Below are 18,790 nucleotides of genomic sequence, written 5' to 3'. Positions count from 1 at the left end.
GCTATGGAAACCTCGGATACCGACCAGCTAGCCCAGTTACTTGGGGAACTAAGAGCAGAAGTGCATGCAGCCCGTCAGGAAACGAACGCTCTAAGAAGGGAACTGATTATTTCCAAGGAGCGAACAGACGATCCCGCTAGACAATTGCTACAGTCACAAGCCGGACAGACCCCATTACCCGCATCAGGGGCAAATCTTCCTTCAACATCCTCTATGAATCCAGTGCAAATCAACCTACCTGGGAATGTACCTCTGGCTCCGCCCGAACGATTTTCTGGTGACCCAAAGAGGTTTGCAGTATTTATTAATCAGTGCCGGTTGCATTTCTTATGCCGGCCAGCAGCCTTTCCAACTGATCAAGCTAAAGTAGCTTTCGTGCTTTCGTACCTTAGTGGCAATGCGGCAGACTGGTCGATCCCTCTAGTTAATCAAGATGATCCGGTTCTCCATGATTTTCAAGCTTTTCAGCTCAGTATGGAAAAACTGTTCGCAAGACATTCACAGGGGCAGGCCTTGGACAATGAGCTTCTTTCGTTGCGACAGGGTAATCAAGACCTTTTGGCTTATATTGCGTCTTTCAACAGACTGATAGTGGAAACTCAATGGCCTGAGGACAAAAGGATTACGCTGTTTTATAGAGGTCTACGTGGAGAGCTCAAAGATGTGTTAGCCCAAGTAGTGAATCCCCTGCAAGACTGTTCGGACTATATAGACTTAGTCGTTCAAATAGATCACAGACTGCAGAACAGGAAGGCCGATCGTTCCAAGTTTGATGCTCGATTATTTTCCAAACCACCAACTCCTTCCAAAGGAGTAGACTCCGGGGAACCCATGCAAATAGGGGGCCTGAAAGGACCACTAACACAAAAGGAGCGGGAAAGGAGAAAACAGTTGCAATTATGCCTCTATTGCGGAAACTCAGGGCACTTTCTTCGAGACTGTCCGGTGAAACCAGCCAAGAAGGCAGTAGGAGCTGCAGTTACCAAGGTCACAAACTCTGAGCAGGGAAACGACCTCGCCCGACAAGAATAGAGGTCCTCTTGCCGAGCGTTAAAACCAGTTCCATGACCTCGCATTTCGTGATACCTATGGTCCTCATTAGCCCTGATCATCCGGATCGATTACATGCGATTGAAGCTTACGTCGACAGCGGTGCCATCGGCAATTATGTGGATCATGAAATGGTTTTGAGGATGAATCTAACTCTTTGTCCCAAGGCTGTAAAGGACGTCATTACTACGGTGGATGGTACGGAGATAGCCTCCGGACCAGTAAAGCATACCACTCAAGAAGTGACGCTAGTAAGTCAAGATGGACACCATGAGAAGATCGTGTTCGATGTGATCAAGGCCCCTCAGTTCCAGATTATTCTAGGAAAACCTTGGTTAGAGAAACACAATCCTCAGATCGATTGGCGAGCAAGAACGGTTCAGTTTCCAGAATGTGTCTCTACTTGTCACCCTCCACCTGGTGTTGCACTGGCAGCAATTTCTTCGGAGACTCCCCAGTTACCTCCTGAATACCTAGAATTCCAAGATGTTTTCCGGAAGGATCAGGCTAACTCTCTACCTCCTCATAGGTCTTATGACTGCCAGATAGACCTGATACCTGGATCTACTCCTCCTTGTAGTAGAATTTATGCCCTCACCGAGCCTGAGAACCTTCACCTCCGACAATACCTGGATCAATACCTAGCAAATGGGTTTATTCGTCCTTCCAAGTCCTCTGCTTCTTCAGCTTTGTTCTTCGTTCCAAAAAAAGAAGGGGACCTTAGAACTTGTATAGATTATCGCGCCCTGAACCAGATCACCGTTAAGAATAGATATCCGTTACCTTTGATCCCTGAACTCCTGGACCAAGTCAGAAAAGCATGCATATATACAAAGCTGGATCTTAGAGGAGCCTACCACTTGGTACGAGTAAAAGAGGGCGATGAATGGAAGACGGCCTTCTGCACCAAGTATGGGCTATTTGAATATCAGGTCATGCCCTTCGGACTTTGCAATGCCCCGGCCGCCTTTCAATATTTTATGAACGATGTCCTCAGAGAGCTCATAGATGTGTGTGTTGTTGTTTACATTGACGACATCCTCGTTTATTCTTCATCGGAATCTGAACATCGGAAACACGTGAAAATGGTCCTCGAGAGATTGCGTCAACACAAACTTTTCGCCAAGTTGGAAAAATGTGTTTTCAACGTGACTGAAGTTGAGTTCTTGGGATTCATATTATCACCTAGCGGAGTGCGTATGGATTCAAAGAAGGTCGATGCAATTCTCAAATGGCCATCACCATCCTCCGTAAAAGGTGTTCAAAGCATGTTAGGCTTCGCTAACTTTTACCGCAGGTTTATCCCCGAATTCTCTCGAATAGTCCAGCCCATCACCGCCTTGTTAAAGAAAAACAAACGTTTTGAGTGGTCTACCGAGGCGGAGCAAGCTTTCCAGAATTTGAAGACTAAATTTATCTCTGCACCAATTTTAAAACATCCTCGCCCCGAACTCCCCTACATCGTTGAAACTGATGCTTCGAGCCTTGCCATGGGGGCAGTTCTATCACAAAAGGACCCAGTAACCAATCAGTTGCATCCCGTGGCATTTCGGTCCCGCAAATTCTCGCCTCCTGAAATCAATTACACTATTACTGATAAGGAACTTCTGGCTATCAAGTCTGCCTTTAAGGCTTGGCGGCATTATCTTCTGGGGGCCCGACACACCGTTACTGTGATTACGGATCACCGAAACCTGCAATATTTGAAAACCGCAAAAGCCCAATCCTCTAGACAACTCCGTTGGGCACTATTCTTTGCCGAGTTTGACTTCATAATTACCTATCGACTTGGTACAAAAAGCGGTAAAGCTGATGCCCTTTCTCGGATGGGAGTGGAAGAACACTTGATCAACCCTAAACCTGTACCTATCATTCCCGAACAAAGAATTCTGGGTGTAATCGCCACACAATCCATAGAGGAAGTTAAGGATAAAGCCAGGCAACTTGTAACTCCAGCAGACATACAGAATTGGCATCTGCAGGGAAAGGACTTTGCAGTGAAGGACAACTTATTGTATTTCCAAGAACGATTATACCTGCCCAGCACAGATTTACAGAAAAAGGTAATCTCTTGTTATCACGATTCCTTAATGGAAGGACATCCCGGTATGGCCAAAACCTCAGAAAAGATCAAGCGCTACTTCTGGTGGCCGTCTTGGAAAAAAGATATCAGAGACTTTATAATGTCCTGTGGAGTATGCGCCCAAAACAAGAGTCAAAAGGAAAAACCAGCCGGCCTCTTACGCCCTATTGACATCCCACCTCGCCCTTGGCATACGCTTTCTATGGACTTCATCACCGATCTACCTCCATGCTCCGGATACAATACGATCCTAGTAATCGTGGACTTATTCTCCAAGATGGCGCATTCATTCCACTCAAAGGCTTGCCAACATCAACAACTCTGGCCCGAGAATTTCTCGAAAACATCGTCCGACTGCACGGTTTTCCTTCAGTTCTAATTTCGGATCGAGGTAGTCAATGTATTTCTCATTTTTGGCGAAGTTGCTGTCGGTCGGCTCAAATTGATGTGAGACTATCGACCAGTCACCACCCTCAAACCGACGGACAAACCGAGAGGACCAATCAAACTCTGGAATAGTATTTACGCTGCATGCTGCAACAAACTGAAAAAACTTGGAAAGATATCCTTTGGATAGCCGAATATGCTTACAATAACTCTGTCCACTCGGGAACTGGGAAAACCCCGTTTTTTCTTCTACACGGCAGTCACCCTCGAACCTCGGAGTTGGATCCACTCCAAGATCTTGGAACACCAGCAGTAGACTACCTGCATTCTACAATCACCCAAGCCTTTAAGGAAGCCGTTTCTCACCTTCAAAGGGCTAAGGAACAATACAAGAAAGGAGCAGATCAACATCGGAAGGAAGCCCCCCAATATCAAGTAGGAGATCAAGTCTGGTTATCCACCAAATATCTACCTCTAAAAGGACCACGCACATTCAACCCAAGATACCTTGGTCCCTATTCCATCACTACCATAGTAAACCCAGTAGCGGTCAAGTTGGACTTGCCCCCTCACATGAAGATACATCCGGTCTTCCACGTCTCTCTATTAAAACCCGTGCAACCTCAAACCCGACTAACTAAATCTCCAAAACCTATCCTAGTTGATGGAGAACTCGAGTTTGAAGTCAAAAGCATCCTGGACTCCAAGATCTCCAAATCTAAACTCTTTTACCTAATTGATTGGAAAGGCTACGGCCCCCAAGAAAGATCCTGGGAACCTGCAGAATATGTCCACGCTCCTCGTCTAATCAAAAGATTTCATCGAACATTTCCTGACAAGCCCAAACCCCCGGAGAAGCCCGGTTTGGGAGGGGCCTTGAGGGGGGGTGCTGTCATGATCTCTGCTTCCAAAAAGTCAGGACTTACCCAACTCCCTTGGAAGCAGACCCATAACCCAGGTTCCGAGTGCCAACCAGTCCCAATTGGGACCTTTTGGACCCTGTCCTGGCGCCAGTGGCACCAGGCTCATAAATATGCACAGTCCCAGCGCTGGAAGCGCCGGGCTCATAATGCTTGGGTGGACTTACCTGCAGCAGACCATGCTGCTTACTTACCTGCCAGTTGTGCCTCTAATCCTCTTCTGTTTGGGACTACTTTTCCTGTTGGGTGGGGCAGGAGCCACTCCCTAGGTTCAGAACACTGGAACTCTTCTGGAAAGCAGGAACTCTTTTCTTACCTAGGCGAGGCTGTGGAAGGAGATACCTAAGCACTACAGGAGGCTATTTAAACCACACCCGATGGATGAATCTTGCTTTGCGTTATTCTGCATCCTCTGCAGCAGAACGCTCATCGTGTCTTCTGCATCTGATCCTGGGCCTAAGGGAAAAAGGCTTACCATCCTGAATCCAGTCTTCAGCAACACCTATAAAGACAAGAAAGAACAGGTTAGCACTACGGTCTTCAGTGACAGCGCTTCTCTTACCTGGTCCATCGGCTGTCACCAACGCCTCGCGCTGCATTCCGGCATCTGAAAGACAAAGGCTTACCTACTCTTCGCGTTCTCCGGAGGTCTTCGCACTGCATTCCGGCATCTGAAAGACAAAAGCTTACCAACTCTTCGCACGCTCCAGAGGCCTTTGGCGCTGCATCCCGCATCTGAAAGACAAAAGAAGGTGCGTTTAAAGACATTGGGTAACTTTATTACTCACGTGCCATTACTCCTTCCCACGCCGAACCCAGTGGGTATTCCGGCACCCTTCAGCAGCTCCGAACTTGTACCTGCAAGATAAAAGGACAGTTAGTGCGCATCGTGAAGCAGGCAACAAGCGCTTACTTATGTGCTTCCAGGCGCTTCTATTCCTTACACGGGTTCCATCCTCAACTCACTTCAGCCCGTCATCCGCCATCGCCGGAACCCTGCAAAACAAGAGACATCATTACAAAAGACTTTTAAAGACATTTGAAATACTCGGAACTTACCGTTCGTGCAGTAAACGATGGACAGCAGTCCTCTGAGGTCAAGAGGCCTGCACCCTTATCCAGTGAAGAAACTGGTTACGGCACCCTGCCCCGAGGCAGATGGAGAGCTCGGCGTTCACTTACCTAAGGTGAGAGCGTTAATCTTTGGGGTTCTACAGGAGGAGAGAAAGGGAAGAAGAGAGAGACACCCAATAACCCCAGTTCATTAATCCCATATTTTCTATCTGCAGACATCTTACTCTTCGAGTCAGACATACAGTGCACAGAGGTCCAGCCCAAAGAGCCAACCGTGTGTTACACATCACCTTTGAAGATACGGTATTCGCCCAGTCAAGACCGGCGCCTCTGCGGGAATCAGGTGAGCGTTACATATGTAGAGATTAGAACATCCAGAGTGTGCCCGGCAGAGTGAGTTGAGCCAGAGGGGAGAATAGAGAGTGAGAGAGAGTCTCAGAGGTCAAGAAAGAGTCCAGTGGAAGGACAAGAAGCATCCAGGTGGATGTTAAAGTCTCCAAGAAGGAGGAGTTGTGTGGTTAAGACGAGGAGCGAAGAAGAGCGGTCCACCCACTCAGAGAGGAAGGCGGAGATCTGACCAGGTGGCCGATAGATGGTAGTCACAGTAAGGGAATGGCCAGGAGAGAGAGAGAGACTGCAGACGAGGGATTCGAAAGAGGAGTAGACCTGCGTAGGAATGACAGAGGCAGGAATCCACTCAGGGCTACACCCCCTCAGGATCGGTTGGAACTGGGTGCAGAGAGGATCTTGTAGCCATCAGCGAGGAGAGTGTCAAAGCTTGTGACAGAGCTGGGCGTGAACCATGTCTCGGTGAGACCGAGGACATCAAGGTCAAATTCCTCCAGGAGGCGGCAGATGTCAGAGGAGTGTTTGACAGCTGAGCGAGAGTTTAGAGTGGCAATGTGGAGAAGGTTGCTGTCCTTGAAAGACTTCCGGGGAGGGGTACAAATCAGAGGTACGCCCTTTGGAGGTGTAGAAGAAGCCCGAGGGGGGGCAGAAGAGGACGGACGAGAGGGCAAGGTAGCCAAGGAGGAGACAACAGGTGGAGGCGAGGGAGCTGTGGAGAGGAGAGAGATGACCTTAGAGGAGTGGAAGGAGGCCAGGAGGGCCTTCCACAGGATGCCACCATTAATGGGAGAAGATGAGAAAGGAGAAAGCACAGAGACCATATGAAGAGTCCATAGGTCTGCCGAGGGAACGACAAAGAGGATGTCATTGAAAGTTTGCCTGGAGGAGGCGCTGGTATAGGTGTCCGCGATAGGGAGGCCTGGGTTGGAGACCAGGATATCCTTTTTAAACTTCTTCTTATCAGATTTAGTGGGGAGAGCAGGATAGTCAATAGAGAAGCAGTTAGAAAAGAAGATAGGAGAGACAGAGAGCACCATAGAGTAGGTAGGGAGAGGAGAGAAGAGGAAAGGAGTGGAATGGGGAGAACATGAGGGAGGACACAGGGTAGGATGCAAGCAGACGAGACAGAGAGAGACGAGACAAGTTGACTATTGGACAAGATGACCGGTGCTCAGGTTTTTAAAGACTTTCACAGTGCAATTTTAAAAATAGGAGAAAATACACCTAAGTTTGAGAGTCCTGAATAGTGAGGAAAAGGGCCTATGTTTCACCATGCAATTTTAAATACTTTCACAATGCAATTTTAAATAGTTCCACAATGCAATTTTAAAAACAGGAGAAAACACACCTAAGTTTGAGAGTCTGCTATATGGAAAGGCTTGCAGGGTAGAGTGAGGTTCTATAACTAACCCGGGCCACTCCTACCTTCCCTAGTAGCTGCTGTTTGACTGCTGGCCACTGGCTTCCCCTGCTGACACCTGCAGACACTAGCTGGAGCCGCCACTGAGGAGCCGCCCTTGGCCTCGGGCCCCTTAGCCAGAGGGCTGCCCTGAGAAGGTCAATGATGACCGGCAAGCTCACCAATCAAGGCAGGTGGGCGGGCTGGGAGGCGGGAGGGCTCTGAATCAGGAAATGGATGCAGGTGAGGGAGTGGGAGGGAGAAAACAGCGGCGCACGGAGCATGAGGTTATAAATGCCCAGAATATTAACACAAGAGGCCCACCTGCAATAACGCCAGAAATCTTAAGAATGCCAATCCTTCCGGAGAGTGGAATAGTGTAATTCCATGGTCTCCAAACTGTAGAGCACAAACTACTGGTAGCTCGCCTGTAGCTTGCCAGTAGCTCACTCGAATCAGACACCAAAATGAACACTCTGGGGAGAGATGCATAAATATAGCTGGAGGCTGGCAAGGGAATTTCAACCTTTCAATACTGCGTTTAAATGGTAAAATTTATCAGCACTTATTTTGCTAAACAATTGGTCAAAACCCCATACAATTTACAAGTAATTATGAAGGTAACACATGACAATATCCAATAGATTCCTGGTCACCAACAGTAAACTGAAGCCTTTCACAGCAATTGTTCATGATGCCTTTTGCACACAATTTGCCGGCACTGCCACTATAAAACACATGTTGATGATGTCTGTGCCCACAATATGTCATCCATCATTGTCATTTATTTTTAAAACAAGATTTTATTGTTTTTTAAATCATAACACACTCTTGACCCATCCAGTGTAGAGTATATAAAGATCATAACAACTGTGAATAGTTGCCACCTCCCCTCGCTCCCCCTTGCCCTCTCCCTTCAGGAGTATATCAAATGAAGGTCAAATCGAACATTTTAGTAGACAGCATATACAGCTTATTATACAGGGTTCTGCAGTCAAGGTAGATCGACTAGTTTCAGCGCCCACAATCTCACCGGGAAGGAGAGGGCGTTATAGTCCTTTTGCACGTACGATAAGAAGGTCCTCCAGACAGTTATGAATGGCATCAGGGAGTCCTTTTTGTTATCCAACAGTTTCCCCATTGCCAGAACATTCTAGACTTTGTCAAGCCACAGGTTGATCATTGGAGGCTCTGCCTTCCTTCAGAAGTGGAGGCTAGAAAGTTTGGCCTCCAACGGGAGGTGAGTAAACAATCTCTGCTCGGCGGTAGTGCAATCTTGTTGTAGTGCATCAGTGAGTCCCGGAACACACACTATAGGGTCATCAGGGATGTCCATTTTTAGGATCTCTTTTAGTCTGGATCTCACCTCCAACCAAATATCAGTGGACAACCCACAAGACATGCAAAAGTGTACCCTCCAGTCCGCCCCTCTCTAGCATAGCTTGTTGTTGTTTGGGTTGATACGGTGTAGCTGGCGGGAGTTTTGTACCATTGTGTCAATATTGTATGTCCGATTTCCTGCAGGCACAGACAGAGCAAGACCCCACCTACCCTGTAAATCCTTTCCCAGTCCTTCGTGGGAACACCAAGCCCCAGATCCTGCTCCCACCCATCACAATATGAGCGATGTTCTACCCCTTTGGGCCAGTTTATCGATTTGTAGAGTTTAGAAATAAGCCTTTTGGCGTCAGCCACTTCCTGGAACAACCGCTCTAACTGCAACAGCTCTCTTGTTGCCAGTGTCACATTGACAGGGTGGAGGGCCCATTGCCTTGCCTGCAAGGTCTCCTCAAGGCCTCCTTCCTCTTACAGTCCTCAAGCATGCGTTTTTTCCCATTCAAAAATTAGTCCCCCAATTTACTTATCCCTTTGTCTGCCCGTAGCAAGAACCCTCTGTCAGTCTTCCCGGGCGAGAAATCCTTGTTGTGAAGCAATAGGATATATCGGGCTCGGACAGTGGTGGTTCCCCTCGCCCAGCCTATACTGTCCCATGTCTCAAGAGAAGCCCTTGTGATAGGGCCCATGTAGAGGCTCTGCGCTCAAGTCGCTGGGAAAGACAGGGTTGTGTCCATAAGTGTCTTCCTACTACAGCTAGCTCTATATTTACCCACAGTTTCTCGGAATCCCTCCCTTTGCACCCAGTCAATCAATGGGTGGATTTGTGATGCTCTGTAATAATCCCAAAGCTTGGGAAATGATAGTCTGCCCCGGTCCCTAACTGAGTACAATGTGGTCCTGTTGACTCTAGGGGAGCCCACTCTCCACAGAAATTGTAGTAGCATAGCATCCCAGTTCCCAATCATATTTTTAGCATTAGGGATAGGAATTGAGTGCAAGAAGTAGAGAAACCGTGGGAGGATGTTCATTTTGACTACCGAGATTCTGCCAAACCAGGACAGCCGCAAGGCACCCCATCGTTCTAAGTCATTCCTGGTGTTTCTCACTAAGGCTGGGTAATTGACTCCAAAAAGGTCCCCGATTTGACTTGTTATGTTGACCCGAGGTATTTAATAGTTTTAGCGGGCCACGTAAAGGGGAGTCTCTGCTTAAGGTCCTCTCTCAGGCAGGTGGGATATTTAAATCCAGGATATCTGATTTGGTGTTGTTTATTCTAAACCCAGAGACTCTTCCATAGTTGTCAATTTCGTATTCTATGTTTCGTAATGAATCTAGGGGGCCTGACAGGGTCAGAATCACATTGTTCATGAAAAGGCCAATCTTATATTCGGGGGCTCCCGAATTTTATTCCCAAAATGTGCTTGTTGTTTCCAACACGTGCCGCCAAGGGTTCCATTACCAGCACAAATAATAGCAGTGAGAGGGGACAGCCCTGTCTGGTGCCTCTACTAATTGGGATCCGGGCTGTCAACGCCCCATTGACCAACAGCTTTGCTGAGGGATTCACGCAAATGGAGAGGATCATCTGGGTCATGTTGGGACCAAAGTTGAATTTCTGCTGGACTTCTTGCAGGAATTCCCATTCTACACAGCCACGCTCTTTTTCAGCGCCGAGCACCAACAAAAGTGAGTGACTTGGATTTCTCCCAGACTTGTCTTTTAGGTGTATTAGACTCCTTATATTATCAACGGTACCCCACCCCCTAATGAACCCCGAATGGTCAGGGTTAATATACAGAGGTATAAACTTCTCCAACCTAGTGGTAAGAATTTTCATAACTATCTTGGAGTTCAAGTTTAACAATGCTATGGGCATAAAATTTGGGGTCTTTTGCGGGCTTGGGTATTAGGGTTACCTGGGCCTCTGGCATTGAGGCCAGGAGGTGGCTGCCATTTATCAGAGTTGAACACGTCATCCATAGGTTTGGCCAATATCTGACACAGCTGGCCGTGAGGTCGTCAGGACCCAGGGCCTTGTATGGTTTCAGTGTTTTGATGGCCTGGATAACTTCCTGCAGTTCTATTGGAGCTTCTAGGAATTCTTTCGCCCCTCCCACCAGCTTAGGCAGTTCCACCCCCTTTAAGTATGTTTGACTGCCCCCCTGACTCGGGGCACTGAAAGTGTAGAGTTAGAAGGCATCCAATAGATCCGTTTTTTTGCCCTCGTCTCCCCACTCTTTCCCCTGAGTGCCGATGATGGTATGAATAAATGACCGGCACGTCTTATTAGCTGCTCCTCCGCCTGGCCCGAGCACGCTTCATTGCGGCCGCATTAGCTGTTACTACTCTCCTGACAGCCGCTTTCAACGCGTCCCAATGGATGCCCTCTGCAGAGTCCTCGGGGTGGTTATTAGAAAAGATGTTCACAAAGTCCTCCAAGCATCCCGGATCCCACAAGATACCCTGCGGGAACCGCCATTGGTAGGTTTTGCGATGGTATGACCAGTCTTTCAATCTCACCGTCACCATGTCATGGTCAGAGAGGGTCATAGGCTCCAATTCTGAGAATATGACAAAGTTAATCATGCCCGTCGGGAACTTCCCCTTGACCCTTTCTCCCCACCTCTTCCAGAGTATAGTAATTTGCCTGCCCTGGAACTCCCCCTCTGCCATTATATGCATGCCCTCAGTGTTTTTGTTGGTTGCTATGTGTGTAAAACTCACATCTTTTTGTATTAGTAGCGACACACCTGCCCTTTTACTATTTGACGAGGAGGTGTATTGGTGTGGGAAGGACCTATTTTTAAGTATACCCTGGGGTCCTTTTAACAGGTGGGTTTCCTGGAGCGCTACTATGTGCAGCTGGAGTCTTGTCGACTCTCTAAACAACTGTGCACGTTTATCTGAGTGTTCAAGCCTTGGGTATTTATGGTCCCCAAATTAACCAACATGGTTTGCTAGAAAGTGTCCCGTCCATAGTAAGCCATTTGTCTCCATGACCCCTATTGCATCTATAGGATATCCCCTTGTGCTAAGTGAAGCAGCGTGGTAGATACTGCCATTGGCACACCAACCATCTTGTACTCCCGAAATACCCCTGATATGTCTCCCAGTCAGTGAAATACCTGATTTGGAAGATAAACCCCCCAAACCTCACCTCCCAGGTGACCTGACCTATCAGTAGTTTGCTGTACGCTTCGAGAGATAACTGCAGATCCCAACACATCTAAAATAATTCTAAAAGCATCAGGGAGACATTATAAAAACTTCAACTTGAAACACAACTCTTCAAAAACTGCTGAACAGTTTTGCACCAAGGGCCAAATAGCTGCTTGACATGGCTTAAATTGCGTTTGTCCAGCCGGTCCCCTCCTGGAGCCCGGTATGAGGTGGGAAAATCCCATGCATTGTCTGATCATCGGTCAGCCCTTTTTTTGCATGATTGCACTGTGTGCTAGGCACCGTCCCCTCTGGCCCCACCAGGGCTTGTTGCGACTTTGACTGTTCCCTCTTCATTAATCGTAAGATTCAGTAGTGAGGCTTCTTCCTCTGCTGTGAATACCATATGCACTGCGTCTCTCATTTTGAACTGGATGCCGAATGAGTACGGCCAGCTATATCGGATGGCTTGACGCCATAGCTGTTACGCTCTCCTGGTATCCACGGGGACGCCACCCAGCTGCAGGGACTCTGGTGCCCTTCTCAGCCGCTCCCTAGTATAATCAGCAGGGAAGTTCTGCCTGGAAAACAGGTGGGCAATGTTCAAGACTGGGCAACTGGGGTAAGAGCCTCCCAACACCCCGTAAGCCTGCAGCCCCTCCCCGGACCTTTCCTCACCTTGATATGGGTTTTGGCGTGCTCTTCGTCCTGCCTTCTTGGCAGGGGCGCGTTGTCCTTTTTGGGCGAGTGCGATCTAGTTACTTCACTGATGCTGCCCTTTAGAGTCTTTCAGAAGCTCGCTGTGGAACGTTGGCTGAATTTGGACTCACCGGCAGGTGATGATGTTTCGAGAGCGCCTTCTTGCGGTAAGTAGGGGCTATGCACAGCGCTATGATGCCTTGCCTTTGCTAACCTGTTGTCTTTTGTTCCTTTAGGTTGCGGTGCTCACCCAGAGCAAGAAGTCCCAAGGCGGTGCTGGTCGATGGGGGACTTGAGAGGTAAGCTGCCGGCACAATTGTAAATGTCTAATGTCTTGTTTCTCTCCTTTTGCAGATCCGACGGTCCGGGAGGCTCGCTGTTCCTTGGATGCTGTTTGCAAGAGCAGAGGGCAGCTAGTGGTGGAATCACAGGTAAGCTGCTGCTAATAACGATGTCCCTTTTGTTTTTCAGGTTCTGTTCTTCCGAGGTTCGCAGATGCTGCTGAACCACATGAGCGTCACGTTGCAGGACTGCAAAGTAACGCGAAGCGTGTTCTCCAAGTCGGGTGTGGTTTAAATAGCATCAAGAAAGTAGTCCAGGTAAAATAGTCCCTAGGCTACCACACCCAAAACACTATACCACATAACTTGGTTCCAAGGAGCCAAGCTATGTGGATGCCTCCATGTTGACTGGCATTGAAATAAAGTAGTTTCCAAGCACAAGCCTTCATTAAGTATGAGCCTGGCGCCAGAGGCGCCAGGACTGGCCCCAAGAGGGCCTAGGCAAAGGATGCCTAAGCTTGTTTGGGGCCCGAGCCGAGACCCCTCCTGGCCCATGGGCCTGCCGGGGGGGTTTCAGGAAGTGGGTCGTGACAATAGCTCCTCGGTAATGGGTTTCAAAAGCCTTCGCTTTGCCAGAGTGGGCTAGGAGACATCCTGAAATATTGTGGAGTCACATAACTGAATGTGATTTACCCTTCTTGCCTCCCCCAGGATTGTTTCCTTGACTTCACCACAATATCTCACTGGGGGGGGGGTTTAGTCGTCTCTCTTCAGGCCCACTATGTGCACCCTGTTCATCTTGATAGCTTCAGGGGGATTGCTTTACATGACCTGTGAGAGGAGTTGTTGAACGCAGTCTTCTATGCCATTCACCTCGGTCCCCTCGTACAGGAGAGAAGATTGTTTAAGTTAGTCTCTTGTTTTTTTTTAGATGCACATTGCCAGCATGAACTGATATTACGCAGTACTCATGTTCTGTTTTTACCTAGCAATTATTGTGTCATGCCCTCTATGATTCCTGGGCTGGTTGAGCTGTCCTGTTTAGGCTAGAGCAATGGTTATATCAGCCCTCTGTGAGTCTGGGCTGGTAGCTGTCCTGGTTAGGCTGGGGAGAAGAAGTGTATGTATACATTGGGTCAGTTGGGCGGAGGGCTGTGTTAATCCCTATTACCCTGTGTTCCCTAGTTCACCCTGTGTCTATGAAAGTGTCAGGTGTATTTGTGCATGTGGTGGCGATTGTGAGATGGTGATCGGGTTATAACTGGTACATAGTCTTTCCCATAAACGTGGTCATATGGTCCATCGTGTTAGTGGAGATGCATGGTGATAGTGGGATGTGGTGGATTTTAGCATGTAGGATGACTTGCCCTTTGCCGTGGTCATATAGTCCATCCTGTTAGGTGGAGATACGGTGTGCTGGGTTGCCTCAAGCTCTGAAACTATTGCTCCTGTCGCAGATACATTGACGGTTTACACCTTGTGCGCCCACTGGCATCCATTTGGGTGATTCTATGGGGCAGTGGGTGAAGGGGGCCGGGCCAGAGTGAATTGTAACTGTTGCATAAATGACAAAGTGGTGCCGTAGCTTAGTACACGAGCCCATGTGTTTGGACATATCAGTGTAAGAACGTTCAGTCCCATGCATTTAGCAGATTCAAACCACAGAGGGTTTTAAGGCATGCGCTCTGAGCCGGGGTGCCGGTAGGGATTGGGAGTGATGGGTCAAAGACCCATCATGGCTTACCTCTTAGGTTGCTGCTGTGTCCTGATATGTTTCCACTCCTGAAGGGGCGACTGGGGCTATTGCGCCCTAGCACTCCGTATTTTGGGCATACGTGCTGTCTACATGCGCGCATGCATGCATACTCAGGTAGTGTTGGCGAGCGTGTGCATGCGTCGAGTACCTGGTCCAGGCATCACAGTGGATCCAGTCCTCCTTGATACATGCGCTATCCGTAGCCGTATTTAGGCTATATATATAGCTGGAGTCCTTTCCTAGAGCCCGCATGAAGGGGGTCTTTTCCGGACCTAGTGCCATGTGATTGACTAAGCTATATGTTAATGCATCTATACAGCAGTGAGCAGTGTGGGTCATTGGTCACAGTCTCACATATTCTGGTTAATTGTAATTGGAGGTCCATTGGTTGCAGGGACAAGAATATCAGGTGGATTTAGGGGTGTGCGGAGCTGATGGGGGGAATTGGGCACTCGGGCAGCCTTTGTTAGTGCAGGGGAGTCCATAGGTGCAGAGTAAAGTATTGATCAGTCGTTTGGATTGTTAAGGATCCCAGTCAGTTTTATGGGTGGCCTTACCTCTTTAGGTGTAAAGTAGGGTCCGGGGAGATCCAGGTTGGAGTGCCCCTGTGAGTGGTTGCATAAGGGCCTTGATAGAGATAGTTTATTTGTGCTCTAAATTGAAGGTCCAATATGGCCAGATAATAGGATGGTGGGGACATACTTGACCACATGCATAAAAACATTTTATAGAAATACATTGAAATCGTGATCTGTGTTCAGGACTTTCATTACGCGCACCTGAGTCTGCAAATCATCCTAGATTCCTGTTGTCTCAGCTTGCGCTCGCTGTTGCCACCCCTGGTTCCACATTTCACAATTTGTAGTCCCACAAAGTGGATCTTCCTTTTGTTATCAAGCTGGTGTTTCACTTGCCAATGGGTCGCCAAAGGGAGCTTCTGGTCTTGTTAATGTATACTGTTCAGATGCTCTGTAATATTGATGTGGAGTTCCCTGATAGTACTTCCAAAAAATACTTTGTCACAAATTCAAATGATAGCATAAATCACATATTTGGTGCCACAATTGATGTGCTCTTTAATAACAAAATCTTTACAATCCTTGAATTTGGCAATTTGTGTTTTTTCTGCATACCCACACATAGAACATGTTCCACATTTGGTGAATCCTATTGGTTTAGTTTGGCTGAGCCAGTCTGTTGCAGAGATCTGTTTCTGAGCCATATAAGATGAATTGAGAAGATTGCATAAATGTGGTGCTCTACTAAATGAAAGGCTGGGGTAAGGTGTGAGGTCAGCGCTGATATCTTGGTCCATGATTAATAGCGACCAGTGTTTCTTCAAAATCTTTTGTTATCTCATAGCTATTAGAATTGTATCTTGTTACAAATCTAATTGTTCTGTCATCCCATTGTTTCTTTTTCTTTGGTATAAGGAGGATCTTACTTTCCATCGTTGCAGTTTTCTCTTTCAGTGTAGCCTCTGTCCTTGAATCTTTACTCAAGTAATTCGCATTCCTGTTCCAAGCTTCGTTTGTGTTATAATTTCCCCTCGCTCTGATGTATTCTCCTTTCGGGATGTTGGTGATGACCGACCTTCTGTGGCAGCTAGTTGCATATAGTACTGAGTTTACTTCTGTTGGTTTGCGATAGGTTTTCGTGAGCAGTTTGTCGTTAATGACCATGATTGTTAAATCTAGGAATTACAGTTGTGTTGAACTTATGTGGCTGGTTAGTTCGATCCCGAATTCATTGTTATTTAGATATTGTACATATCCATCCAGTTGATCTCACGTGCCTTTCCATGTGAGTATTATGTCGTCGATATAGCGATACCAATCAACAATCTGCTCTGCGAAGTCAGTATTGCTCATGGCATGCTTCTGTTGGTTGGTAAGAATGCATAAAACAGTTTGCCAGTGTGGGGGCATAGCTGGCTCCCGTTGCTATGCCCTTGGTTTCTCTATAATATTCACCATTGAACAAAAACACATTTTTGTCTATTGAAAATTTTAGAATTCCTTCCATGCAGGTTTCTGTAATGAAAATTCACGTCCCCCATATTTTCCAGGATTGGAGGCCTAGAATCCTTTTAGATGATTCAGGGCAAACACATTTTTGGCTGAAAATCAAGACCTTTCCTCGGGCCCATAACAAAACCAGTCACTCAGACAAAGAATGATTTCATCCTGTCTTTCGGGAGTATACATTTACACCGTAATTCATGGATTATTTGCGCCGAAAAAAATGGGAATTGTGTGCCATTCTGCCCGCAAATCCCCATTTGTTAAACAGGGATTTGCGGGCAGAATGGCGCACAAATCCCATTTTTTTCAGCGCAAATAATCCATGAATTACCCCCTTAGTTCGGACCTCATATTCGTTTTGTGGGTCCACTGCTGGTGGTTTGCTGAATGACGATCCAGGTATTTTGTAGAATGTCAGACAGGTTTAAGTAGGGAGACATTGACTGGATGAATCTTATACATGTCTGACAGCATTAGAATCGCAGCTACAGCGTCTATAACCTTTTTCAAAAGAAAAAGGGGCGATTGAATGGGTTTTAACTTGTTGGGACATAAAGGGATGTGAGGATTTTTTGTGGGCAGCCAAACTCTGTCTCTCCTTTTGTATTGTGGTGCCTCTTGTCTCTTTGTATTCGCTTGTTGGCTAGTACTCTCTTATGTACAATAAAGGTGTATAAATGATGATCACATCTTGGAGTCACATTTGAAGTTGCTTCATAATTTCTGCTGCTACTGGAATGGGAGAGGAGATCATACACTGTAAGGTAAGGGATGTAGGATGGAATTCATAAGAAATATGAAATGGGGTCTCAGATATGGCCGAATTATAAGAATCATTATATGAAAATTCAGTCATTGGGAGGAAGCAACCCCAGTCATTTGTCCTTTTCGTAGCATAGCTTAGTAAATAAATAAGTATGGTTGACTCTTTCATTTTGTCAATCACTCTGGGAATGCTAGGCCGATGTATGATTCAATGTAACACTGATTGGGCGACTGACTTCTCTCCAAAATCGGGATACGAATTGGGATACCCTATCAGTGACTATATCAAGGACCGGAAGTGAAGGAGGACCCCTGAATAAATATGAACCCCTGAATCAAAGTGAACCAACCTCCCCTGCTTCCTACACCACAAAGGTGTCTTACTTCTGCACTCTCTCTGTAAGGATCTAGATGTCTCTAGGTAGGCAGCGACAGGAAGGGGGACCACCAGTCTGGAATGGAACTTTAAGGGAGATAAATAATCAGAATTTGAAATATGATTTTGATGTATCCCTGTTTTACAATTAATTTGCACCTTGCCCTAGAGAATCTTTATCATATTATTGAGCAGCAGATGAAGTATGTATTTCCAATTCAAATAATCGTTGTCTGTTCGTCATCTCAGACAACTCTGATTTTCTCCTGTGCTCTTTAGTGAGGGGGCGAGTGGCAACCAATGAGGCTGCGGCTGTGTGATTGTCTGAACCTGTGGGACTCTAACTATAAGTCTTCTTCCACCTTTACACCCAAGGAAGAAACACAATAACAAACACCTAATTACCTATAAAGAATCAAGCAGATCTCAGAGGCAGGATTATTCTTCACTGAGCTAGAGGTTTTCCTTTGCCAGACGCCGGTGGTCGATGGGAATGCAGCTTTATCAGTGGTTGTGCTGCAAAGCCAGAAACATGTCAGAGCATTAATGTGTCTCTCCTCGGAGTCTTTGCATTTCCACCATCTTGGATGTGAAAATGCTATTCACAGTGCTTTAAATGGAAAAAAAGAAGTGAGTCTTGCAGTTTTTGGCAGTGGCTGTGGTGATCCCTGGCACAGACCTTCTTTACTGCCATTTGTGAGGAGGAGGAGGAGGCAAAAAACCTCAGCGAGGCGCGGAGCGCTGCAGAGTCTGCAGAGTCTTGCAGTTGTCCGCAGTGTCTGTGGTGATCCCTGGCTTAGTCTTTCTTTACTGCCATTTGTGAGGAGGAGGAGGAGGAGGCTAAAAACTCCAGCGATGCGCAGAACGCCGCAGAGTCTTGCAGTTGTCCGCAGTGGCTGTGGTGATCCCTGGCATAGTCTTTCTTTACTGCCCTTTGTGAGGAGGAAGAGGAGCCTAAAAAACCCAGCCTGGCACAGAGCACCACAGAGTCTGCAGAGTCTTGCAGTTGTCGGCAGTTTGCGGCTGGAGGTGGCAGCTAACAGCCGGAAAACTTGCCTAGCCTTTCGTGGATAGATGAGCACTACAAAATGACAGAGTCGGAGGGAGAAACAGCGCAAGGACGAACGAGGC

The sequence above is a fragment of the Ambystoma mexicanum genome, chromosome 6p (genome assembly GCF_040938575.1).
Source record: "Ambystoma mexicanum isolate Mex_15411 chromosome 6p, UKY_AmexF1_1, whole genome shotgun sequence".
NCBI classification, from domain to species: domain Eukaryota; kingdom Metazoa; phylum Chordata; class Amphibia; order Caudata; family Ambystomatidae; genus Ambystoma; species Ambystoma mexicanum.
The sequence above is the reverse complement of the archived record's forward strand: the minus strand, read 5'-3'. Positions refer to the sequence as shown.